Raw genomic sequence first — 12,013 nt, forward strand, 5'->3', positions numbered from 1 at the left:
TGATTCCTGCTTTTCCAACCTTGTTTGCACTCTGAAAATATATCCAGAGCTCCCTCTGGATAAAAAGGCACCATCCAGTCCTCTCTTTACGCAGGGCATTTGTCAGTGCTGTGTCCCCACGTTTCCAAAGCAAACCCTGAGACCATAAGTAGGGCAGAAAGGCAGCAGAGCAGACTGGGGACGGGATTTGTCTCCCTTAGTGTGAGCAGGACAGGGGATGGAGAAGGGGAGAAAAGGGAAAGCTCCCTAGGTTTTCCTTGCAAAGTTTGGGTTTAGAGGTTTTGGGGAGTTGGGTGTCTGAATTTTCAGACTAAGGCTCATCTGCATCGTTTACCCAAATGTGGTATTGTTTGTGCTAGGGGAAGAGCTGCTGCCTGTGCTCCGAGCCTCTGCCAGCCCCGCCAGGCCTGGGAGGCGCAAGCTGCAGGGAGTGGGCATGGCACCACTGAGCATTTGGGTTCAGAAAGAGCTGGAGAAACTTATGGAAATAAAAGAAAAAAAAATCCATCAAGGTCATTAAATATAGTTTGCTTCTGTCTCAGAGTCCCCAAACTAAAACCTGTGGGAATTCAGGAAACTGGTTTTGGGAATATATATTCCCAAGCACGAACTACTGGCCATTGCTAGAGGCGAGAAAATGGGCTAGGCTAACCTACATCTGGCCTGACACAGGCATTTTTGTGGTACACTACACACAGCAGGGGCATCTCAGGCTGAGTGAGGCACATTTCACATAACTTCAGTCACCAGAAGTTAGCTGTCTGGTATGAGTCATCTCCTCTCTCCCTGTAGTCAGCAGTGGGAGATATGCACCCCCACCCAGCAAAACAAGCATGCAGATAACCAGCTTACACCAGATGCCAGCTTTTGATGGCAAAAAGTAGGTGAGGTGAACCACCGATGACAGCACCCATGGAGAACACAGAGGTCACAGGGCTCTCAGCATTTCAGCCTGCTCGCAAGCCTGCATGTATCTGCAGTGATGACATCTTCTTGGAGCTTCAGCTCAAAACATAGGGCAGGAAGGCAAGCCGGGCAGACATGAGGCCCTTGGAAATCACACATGCTTTGCTGCTTCATCTGAAGGCACTTCCACCCCGCTCATGCTCCGGAGCCTGGGCATGGTGGTGGCAGCCAGGACAGACACCCACTGGGAGGGAGCTGGGGTTGGGATGCTCCAGGTGTCCCTCCGTCCCCAGGGGACTGTCACTGGTACCCCCGAGGCTGCTGCTGCTAGAGCCCAAGTGCTGCCTGCCGCAAGCATTTTCACATGCATGGGAAGTCTAAAGGTGATCCTGAAACACCATGTGCCTCCTGGTGAAAGGCTGTATGCCCCCAGGTCTGCAGGAGGGTCAGCCTTTGTGCATGCTCTTCCTCCAGGTGCAGGGTGGCTGGGTTTGGGTCTCTAAGGGCAAGTTTGGAAGGTACTAGTGTGACCTGTGACTGCAAAGGGCTAGAAGAAGCAGGCAGGCTGATGGCTTGTTAGCGCAGCCAAGTCCCTAGTTCTCAACAGCGAATGCTAATCCCATCTTCCTCACCGCAAGGGCCTGAGTGTGAAGTGTTTGCAAAATATTGACTACCAGCAAAATCTCCACAGGCTCCCTCCTCCCTTCTGGCTCTGCTGCTAAGTCTCTGGCAGTCATTATCATAGGTACAGAACCTACCTCTAAATCCTCCAAATTAGATTAAAGGCTCAACAACCTCATAACACAGTTTTAATCCTGTGCTACCCACCATGAACACAAATGTCAGGACAGCAAGGTCAGATTCCCATGAATATCTGTCAATAGAGGTCTTCCTTTAGAAAAGGCAGTACCAGTGCAAGCTAGTGAGATTTTTTTATTTGTTAAAGCTGTCCTGAAGATTTACATCCTTCTCAGATGCCCACACTGTAGCATCTTCTGTGACTTGCAGAGAATGGCAAGGCAAATCCTGATTGTGAGGGGTCAGTGACAAAGCTTCTAAGCTCAGTGTAAGGAATGGGTAACAGGACCTTGGTATGGTTTCCACAGGGAGCCATGCTTTAAAGCTTGCAGCATTTCCTTTGCAAATTTCTTAAAGGTCCTTTCCAACCTAAATGATCCTGTGATTCTATGATTCTAGAGCAGCTCTTCTAGCACATGCACCTCCCATCACCTTGGAATAAAGAATTGGCTTAAATTCCTGTTTTCCTTCCTGCCAGTGCCTCAGTCACGGGAGCAGCAGGGCTGGCACCAGTGCTGCAGCTCCATGGAGTGGAGATGGCAAAGGGGGCCGTGGTGCCACTGCTGCTTTGGGCCAGAGCGCTTCAGCCTCCGTTCCTCTTTTTAAAAGGCTAAATTCTGATGCCACTATAAAGCTGAGAAGCCTGGAGATGTCTCTGTTTCTGACAACATCCGCAGGAATACCTCTGCTCCATCATTGGCCTGGCACTGCTCTGTATCTCAGAGGTGCTTGAGCCATGACCATGGGAGCATTTCCCTGCCTGTCTCAGTGGAGCAGCTCAGCTGTCACCTGCTGTGGGGAGCACAGGACAGGCCCAGCAGCCTGACTCGTCATAGATGCTTTAGCCTCCCTATGGCATCCATTCTCAAGGAGCCCTCCTTTCCCCATCAACGAGTAAAGCAATACTTGACATGAAACTGGGACAGTTTAATTAGAGGGACAGTGCGGGGACAACAGCTTTGTAGGTCATTTGTTTTTTTTCAGAGAGAAAAGTGGTAATGTTTGCTGATTACAGATCTGTAATGGACATTCCCAAATAGTTAGATGAAGTGTGCTGGGAGGCCACGTTTACCCCAAGCTGGTCCCCAGCTGCTTGATGTTTACACCAAATCCAAATGTGCTCTGTAATCAGGCTGACACCTGAGGATTAAACATGGCATTAGTGCCCAGGACATCCTGGACCGGAGCAAGGGACAACCATTTTTTATCCAGGTTGTTTCTACAACACCACTTGGACCTTTGAATCATGCAAACAAAAAAATTAGCTGAAAGGAAAAGGTTGAGGCTTTCCAGAACTGTCCAAACGTATGTCCTAACTACAACATTTTTGCTGCTTATACAGCTTTTCATAACTGTTTATTGTTCTGGGAAATGTGAAAGGGCTGTTTACACAGTAGCTAAAGGAACATGTGGCAAAAGGTCTCTAGTTCTAGAATGAACAGTATTTTCATCAGGAATCTGGGATATCTCTCTCCCTAACCTAAGTCTCTAGCCTATACTCCTTGTCCACGGTGCTTGGAAGCTGGGCATTTTTGCATGCACAAGAGGAGATGTGTGAAAGTCATTTGTTCAAGAGACTTGACTCAGGCTGTCAAATCATGTTGCTTGGCAGGGACAGAGGACGTGCAGTTATGAGCCTTTTTATGTTAGGATGAGCCCTTCAGATGCCAGCCCCTCATTGGTTTGGAGTTAAAACCATAAAACCTGACTGGGCTCCATGTCAAACCATAAATCAGCTTGTCATGTCAGAAAGCTTGGCACACAGTTCATGTTAGTATCCAGTCTCCATGGCTTGACCCATGCTTGCTATCCAAACTAACTGCTCAGAGACAAGCTGGGAGTTGACACTGTCTCCTAAAGACTATTGCTCAGCCAGCACTCTGCAGAGAAGAGGGAGAAGAGGGAGATAAAGGGAATAGGGGCTCTTCAGGACTATGCAACTAAGAAGTAAATCCAGCAAAGAAATCAAATCCCTCAGCAAGTACTCCTGCTTCAGCCAGGAGAAGGAACAAGAGGCGGCCTCAGTTCAACAGCACAGCATTTCTTCAGAGATGTATGCTGCTATGCAGGGTCATTTGCTTGCATGTGGAGGCTACTTGATGCTAATTTTTTCCATCTCCCTCACTTGAAGAGAGGTTTTCCTTTTCCTTTCCTAAAAAAAAAAATAATGTTTAAAATAGTTCAGCTTTGTATCAAGGACCATGCCTCTGCTGCAACTTTCCCTGCAGAAGTACACTGAAATGCAGATGGCCCCAAAGAGGTAGGCAGGCTGTAACCCCACTGCCGCGCTGAGCTTTGCTCCAACAGGTTTTCTTCCAGAGCCAGTGAGACACTGCCTACAGGAGCTGCTGGAGGAGCTTTGTTCCACCTCTAATCTCTTGCTCCTTCCACGTACCAGTGTTCCCTTCACCCAACATCACACCTGGCAGAGAGCTCGCTCCTGAGCTATGGCCCCAATGCCCATGCACATTTATTCCATGACTTCAAGCCAGTCTCTAAAGTTGCTGTCTTTTTTGCTGTGAAATGGTAGCACTGACACTATCGCTCCCCACACAATGTAATGCAGGGGTAAAACAAGGCAGGACACGAGGCACAGGCTCCCCTGCAACAAGGCTGCACACCTGCAAGGGACAGACAGACAGACGAAGGGGAGCTGGAGTCTCTTACATCTGCAGAGCAGCTGGCATTTCCTAGTGTGTTTCTGTCAATCCCAGAGCCCTGACAGATAATGTGATTGAGAAATTAGAGTTGCTCATAGCTTAGCCAAAATATCAAGCCCTGAAATACTGCCAGCTCCTTTGGGTCCCTCGCAGGACCTCTCTGCAGCAGGTGAGTGTATTTTAAGATCAAGCACTCCCAAATGGAGCACAGCAAAGGGCCGGGTCTGCTCAGGAGCACGGCAGCCTTTTCCATCGGGGGCCTTGTGCTGCTCTAGCTGTGATGCCTTAAAAGGCTGGTAGCACAGGGATGCTGTGGTCCTTATCTCCTGCCGATGGCTGGTACTTTGGAGGTATTATATTTATAGCTCACCCAAAGCAAGAATGCCTAACTGTCTAATTACTAGACACACAATTTGGGCGATCCAATAAAGCAGCGAGCCTGTCCCCGTCCTCTCTCGTTCACAGGCTCACAAGCAGAGGCAGTGCCGAGCTGCAGCAAGGTAAGACAGTGCCTTGTTTTGGTTTTCACTGTCCTTGGGGCATTTTTCTCCCTTTCACCTTCCCTTTGCAATGATTTCTCAAGGCTTTGTGTAGACATCATGAAGGGAGCACTGCTTTCTTAGGGGAAGAGTGGATTTTAAGATGTTTGTTCCCTTCTTGCTGCCAGTGCACACACAGAGTGTCTCTTTTTGTATTTCCAGTCTGCTGTTGGGAACCAGGTGCTAACTAACAGCTGCTCTTTAGTTTCTGCACTAATAATATGCTGTCATGTTTTCGTGTTCTCAAGGAACACAACCATGTCTAACTATAGACACTTTCCTGGTTTGAATAGCAAACTGAATGGCTTCAGGCAGAAAGCTTTTGATTAGGTTTGTGGGGGTTTTTTCCCTCTATCAGCATTTTCTTCTTTATGATGAATATTTGGAAATTGAATAGATAGTGAAAAAAAGAGAACAGAGGGAACATTTTACTTTCCCCCCCTCTTTCAGACCATTTCCTAATGGCCATGAAAGAAAGGAAGGGAAATTACAGGAGATGCTTGCTGATTTCATGTTTTAAACAATTACTTGCTATCGATTACAGCAGCTGTGGGAAAAGGGAAAAAGCACTGAAACACAACTGGGTGTCAAAGCAGGAATTTGTCAGAACTAGCCTGTAAAACAGCATGAGCAATAACTGCCAAACGCTAATTATCAAGCTATTGTTACTTTAAATTACTTTTAACCTCATCTCATGAGAGCATTAATTTTCAAATGAAGCCAATAAAAGACCTCTTTGGAAAAAGAAGATTGTTTGTGCATGTGCGTACATTTGTTTGGATGCATTTATACATGCATTTTTACTTTAAACGTTCTTACAACAAAAGGCTTTTTAATCCAAGGATCACAACACAAAGGTAAGAAATATTTGCTTACTTTTAGCCTGAGAATAAAGCTATCACATTTTGCATCAGAGTTTGTTTACTCTGGTGGGTGTTTACACGAGGTGCTGATCAGATCAGTGGACATGGAGATGTTGGGTCCGGTCCCAGGGCTGTCTCTTGGGCTCTGTCATGGCAGTGCATGCAATACGCCTGGCAACCCTCCTGCAGGAGATCAGAGAATCACGGGAAGGTCAGGGTTGGAAGGCACCTCCAGAGATCACCCAGTCCAAGCCCCTGCTACAGCAGGGTCACCCACAGCAGGTTGCACAGAGTGTGTCCAGGCGGGTTTTGAATGTCCCCAGAGAAGGAGACTGCACAGCCCCTCTGGGCAGCCTGTCCCAGGGCTCCGTCACCCTCAAGGTAAAGGAGTTCTTCCTCATGTTCAGGTGGAACTGAATCATCCCTGGGGCCATGCCCAGGCCATTACTCACTCCTGGCCTCTGAAATCAAGTGGCCACATCCAAAACATGTCCTAGGGACAGGATTTGCTCCCAAGCCATCCCCAGATGGGAAAGCCTTAGCAGGCATCTGGACAACAAACCAGCACGGTTGACAGAGTCTCAATGCCCGGGAGCATCCTGTGGTCCTGTTCAATTTATAAGTACAGACATGGCCTCTGAGGGTGCCCACATGTGTCCAGCCTCACCTGTGATGGGGACCTGCTGCCATGGTGAAAAACCTCAGTTAGTATGTCTTGTCTGGCTGAGTTCTCCAAGCTTATGCTGGTGCAGGCTTAGATAGTGCCAACATAGCACACTTAGGAACAAGCTTGCCCCACCTTTCATGTGAAGAACAGCACATAACTTCAGTGGAAGAAGAAAGGAATGTAAAATACCAAATCGTCTGCACACACTCCTGTTTTATCTTGAGGCTTACTGTCCCTGCATGGAAGCCTTGGGAGGCTTAATGTCTTCAGACATCGCAGCTGGTGTCTCCACATGTCTCTCTGTTCTCCAGCATTAACAGTCTTGCTGCTAGACCGTGGTCTGTTCTGCTCAGATCTGCACAGAGCTCCAATTTCCTGCTCCCTAGCACTGGTGAGATGAGTTTTGTGTGTTGGTTGGAGCCTAGAGGTAGTGGTCCTACCAGAGAGTGCAGCACTGACTTTTAGCAAGCCACCAGTGGGAGCTGGCAGCTGCCTTAGCTGGACCCGCTGTTCCGTTTGGTCTGTTTTTGCCAAGATCCTCCTATCAAGCTAAACTGATGTGCTTCCACACTAAATTGTGCAATAAAGAAATTGTGTACAAAACTAATATTTTTTTATAGAGTAGTCCCACTTCTCCCATACTAGAAATTTTCTCATGTCCTCAGATTCTTTGTCTATCATCCAAGCCTCAGGCTAAAACAATAAAAATAACAAAATTGTTCTGTTTCTGCACTTAGTATTAAAGTATCACCACTGCTGTATTAACAGTATTCCCTCTTAAAAACAAGAAGCAGAAGCAGCATTCCAGTCATGTGCAGCAAAACATTATGGATTTTTAAAAAATATATATGTTGGCCAAAGATCTTTACCTTGAAAAAATAGAGTAACATACATACTAATGCAGGGATTTTTCACTGGATTTGAATTTAAAAGTTAAATAAAACAAAAAGACCCGAAGCCTGTTCCCAAACTGAACCCATTCTAAGGGCAGTCTTTCCAACAATAATACTTTGTTCTTACCTAGCATTTGAAAATATGATTAATGGATGAATAACTTTACTTTTTCCCTTCCAAACAGCAAGCCATCAGAACAAGGCAGACCTTTGATAGCAGCTGGCAAGAGGCTGGGAGGGGGCAGACTCATTCAAACACTTCTTTAATAGAGAAAATGTAAAAGGCCATTTTACAAGGAAGAAAACCAGAGGAGGAAGGGAATGTGAATACTGATTTGGGGGTGAAATCTTGGCCCCCTTAAATCAATGGTAGTTTTCTCAGAAACATCCACTGATGTTAGCAAAGCTCACATCTCCTCCTTTTCCTTCTAACTTTAATAATGCCACACTTGTGCGGATTGGCACCACCAAAGCACGTTTTCACATTTTTTTCTTACCAGTTTTCCTTTTTCTGTAGCTGTGTATTGTCTAACCAGAGCACAGGCATTCCGACACAGTTGTTTTTCAGTGAAATGAATTATTACTGGCTGCAACATTTTATCTTTGGCTTTATATCACAGTGAGTACAGTTTCATGCTGATAAATCTCAGGCTGTTTCAACAACGTTCATCATCTAATGCTGATTAGCTTTGAGAAGCATAGGTCATATTATACAGAGTCCTAGTTTTTCTGAAAGCGGTTGGAGCAATTTTGTCTGGTTTTCCTCAGCTCATTCTGACATAAACATGGAAGGAGCACTACCATACAGGTTTTCAAGGGATCCATCAACTTCATAAAACTCAACATGTTTCTGCTGCAGGTTGATTTACTGGCTACCATTAACACATGCCACCAAGAAGTAGTGAAACTGAAAGAGCTAGAATAAAAAGTATTTTCCCCATTTCCCTTTATAGTTTTGGTAATGTTTTGTGTGAAGACAGTTGTACAGTTTCCCTTTTATAACATTTTTCCTGCTGTCTCTGTGAAACTTCCATACCACAACAAACCAGAGGAAAACTCTCCTTTAAAATAGGAAAATAAGTACTTTATAAAACCATGTTGTCATGGAAGTAGAATGGGCACAGACATGGGGTCAGAAATCATTTCACACACTTCATAAACAAAGCCAGTGGCCTTTCAGATCAGCATATTCCCTGTCAATCTTAAAGGATTTTCACCAAAGTCTCACTAGAAATTTGCATGCTTTCTGTTGGAGGGAAGTAGGTAACATTGACCAGTGCTCCTTTTTGGTAGTCTGCAGCTAGGGAAGCAAAGCCCAGCATGCCTAGAGATTACCATACAAAACCAGGCATACTTGCAATCTACAGATGCCACAACACAGAAGCCCGTTATTCTGTTATTTGTCCCATTTTTTAAATGCTGAGTTACCTAATTTCCTATGCATGAAATCCATTGACTGCAATATGCCCCACAGCCTCTGGTGTTGGGTGCAGAAGGCAGCAGGACACTCAAGGGGTTAGGACAATTATTATAGTATAAAAAGAGAGCTGTGTTAACACTGTTTAGCATGGCACTCCTGGTACAGAACAATAAAAAAGAGGAAGCTATCAGAATAAACTATTTGTTGTGGGTTTCGACTTCTGGGTGCAAGCCCCAGCTCAAGAATTCACATAAGCACAGGTTAAGCACACTGTGTGTTATGTACTCATATGGCCTGCATTTCATATCATCAAGTATTTCTTTTCTCAACATCCTTTTAGGGGAGAAAAGCAGCACTTTTTCCTAATTCAGAAAGCAGAAGCAAGGGCCAGATGTGAGGGAAGGCTCAAGTGCTGAAGTGTGGCGAGGATTGGCAGGCTATGAGACCCAGATCAGGGCTGCAGTGACCCAGGGCTCCAACAAGTAAGTCTTGGAAAGAGACTCTACTCTCTCTTCCTTTCATCTGCCTAAAAAATCTTCTAGCCAACATGAGCAACGTGTCCAGTTCTGCTCAATTAGGTAGGGGGAAAGACAGTGGCTGAATTCAGGTGTATGAATTCTTCCTGGACAAACCTGCCATGCTTTAGCTATCCAAGGTCAGGAGTCTGTCTGACCTAGACAGCTGGATTCCCTCTAGATTCGATGTGGAAGGAAAAGCACATTTATAGGGAAATTCATTCCATCCTCAACAGGTGTCTAACAAATCGCCCCTCGCAAGCACCCCTCTTTCTCCATCCACTGTAGCAGGATCATGGATGACTTGTTTGGGTCAGCTAACATTTGGTCAGTTAAAATGGGGTGAGTTGGATGCTACTATAGGTTATTTGCAAATATTACACAGAGCATTTAATTGATCAAAGAACAGACTTTATTATCAAAATCCATAACTACTACCTGCAAACTCTCCCCTCCTTTCCACTTTTATAAACCGGGGTACTTTAGTAATGTAGACTCTGGAAAAAGAACTGGGTTGAGCTTACTTCACATTTTTCTCCTTGGTCATTTTTGCTTCTTGTATTGGTTTTCATGTATTGATATGTTCTGGGGCATTCTCTGGAGATTCATGAGGTGAACCAAGGCTATCCTCCTGAAACTTTGCTTGCAAGTGTGAAGTGGGACTCAAGGCACAGAAGGAGCACATCAGATGAATGGGAAGTGCTTGTGGTGGAAACAAGAACCCTTGTAGGAAGTGGAAATATTTCATTAGGAATTTTTCCTTGCTTGGTAGGGCTGTGACAGAGAGCAATAGTCTGCAGAAATGACTTTGCCTTTCAGAACAAAATGATGTGAAAGAGTTTATTTAGAAATTAAGGATTATGAAAAAGACTAGAAACTTGGGAGGAGGGACTGAAGAATGATGGTTTTCTAGACCATCCATTCTCATCTGCAGGCAGAAAATGACACAAACCTGTTTGAAATTTTGTAATGGCAATAGTCTTTCCAACCAACATTACCTCAAAAAGTTTCAATTCAATGCACTTCTTAGTGCAAAGTTGAAGGTCTTTGAAAAATTTGAGATTGCAATGGAAAAATTGTCTTTTGTAGAAAACTTGAGTGGAAAGAGATTTTGCATGAGACTGTACTTTCCTGATCTGATGCTGTAAGTTAGACTTGTATTCCAGTTATTTTTACTTAACTGCTTCCAAAAAACATCAGTGTGACTGTGGTAACAATGATAATCAGCCAGCTAGGACACTGGTGTCTCTCATTTTAGACTAACCATTTAAAATGAGAAAAAGAACAGAGCTTTCACTGTTAATGGAAGGTGCTTATGTAAGTTTGTTAGTTAGGCAATCAATGGGAAAATATTCAATCATTATAAATAACCTATTATAAAAGGCAATTGGAACTTCTTATCAGGACTGCTACCAAGGTAATTCATTTGTAAACTGTTTCACCCTCTGTCTCATCAAATTCAGTAAGTTTTACTCTGACACCTCTAAGATTGGCTGCAGAAGCATTTCTGAACTTCACAGTAATAATATTCACATTTCTTTGTCTACCTAACGATTCACAACCTTGAATCAAGCCACGGTGTTATTTGTAGTGTCACCTTACTTAAGTCTTGCAGTTCAATAACTTGCAGATTCATAACCTAAGGAGGATCTAGATTTATTAGTGCAATTAGTGTCTTAGATACAGTTATTTGTTGCTGTGGAATACTGGTGGCTAAGAAGAGGGTGTCATTATATGGACTTGATTACATGAACATAGTATATGGTGTGCACAGTACAAAGACATATAGTTCTGCTTAAGATCTTTAGGTAGACAGAATTCAGGAAGGCAGTTGGTGCAGATGTTGGCACCTTTGCACACAGTTGAAAAACAAACAACAAAACTGTCCGTTTCAAGAATCTTAGGTCCATGCTCTATCAGGTCTGAAGACCAAGGGACCACAGAACTACAAGCAGCAAAAGATTCAAGAAAGGACTAGAGTGGGCCAAAAAGGCTTTCTCCTGATCCTGAGGAACAAATGGTGTGTGAGATAGAAGAACAGACAACATCAACCAAACCACAGACATCTTAGGACAACCTTGTGGAAAATAGGTTGATCTGATTTACTGTCATGTTTCTCTGTTAGCTAGTTCTGTCTCAGAAACATTTTGATTTATAACAAAATATTGGTCCCGAGACCAACTAGTATTGGCACAGCTGATGTCCACACAGTTACACTGTCTTACCAGGCAAAATGAGATGCACACATCCACCCTTTTGTTAGGAGCAGTCCTTTGAGCAGGCCAGTCTTGGGCCATGCCAGAGACCATTTGGGAGGGTGATGGGGGCTTTGGGCTCAACCAGACCAGGGGCTGCACTTAGAGTTGAACAGTGTGGACCATCCTCTGCTATGTTTGGGCCAACACAAGCTACTGGTATAAATGGAGGCAGGGAAGGCAGAGGGGCCACAGGAATGGGTGATGAGGTCACCCCTGAGAAGATGTCCCTGTCGTGGGCACAAGGAGGCTGCAAGGAGATTGCAATATGCAAGGGAAGTTTGTTCATCCATCCATTTCTTTTCAGCAGCCCTCACTTTGTTTCCAGTGTCAAAATGCACACAAAGAAGTGGTGTGGCCACACCACCCTCTCCCACCACCATGAGCAGGAGCACCCAGCCTGCATCCTGGGGATCATCTGGGTCAGTGCACGGTCTTCCCTTTGTCCTAGCCATTCCTCTCTCTGTTATCATTGCTTCCTACTAGACTCTGCCACT

The 12,013-nt window shown here is 44.9% G+C and overlaps 1 protein-coding gene across 2 annotated transcripts in view; it reads left to right on the forward strand.

The window, feature by feature from the left end:
* Positions 1 to 12,013, forward strand: part of FHL2 (four and a half LIM domains 2) — a 63,557-nt gene that overhangs the window by 14,483 nt on the left and 37,061 nt on the right. Inside the window, exon 1 of one of the 2 annotated variants that reach the window (XM_037376605.1) lies at positions 4,670 to 4,864. The exons of the other annotated variant lie outside the window; for it this stretch is intronic. The gene's annotated coding sequence lies outside the window, so the exon portion shown is untranslated. Of the gene's footprint in view, positions 1 to 4,669; positions 4,865 to 12,013 lie in introns of those variants that run through there. 2 annotated transcript variants of the gene reach the window in all.

The sequence above is a fragment of the Falco rusticolus genome, chromosome 2 (genome assembly GCF_015220075.1).
Source record: "Falco rusticolus isolate bFalRus1 chromosome 2, bFalRus1.pri, whole genome shotgun sequence".
Classification (NCBI taxonomy): domain Eukaryota; kingdom Metazoa; phylum Chordata; class Aves; order Falconiformes; family Falconidae; genus Falco; species Falco rusticolus.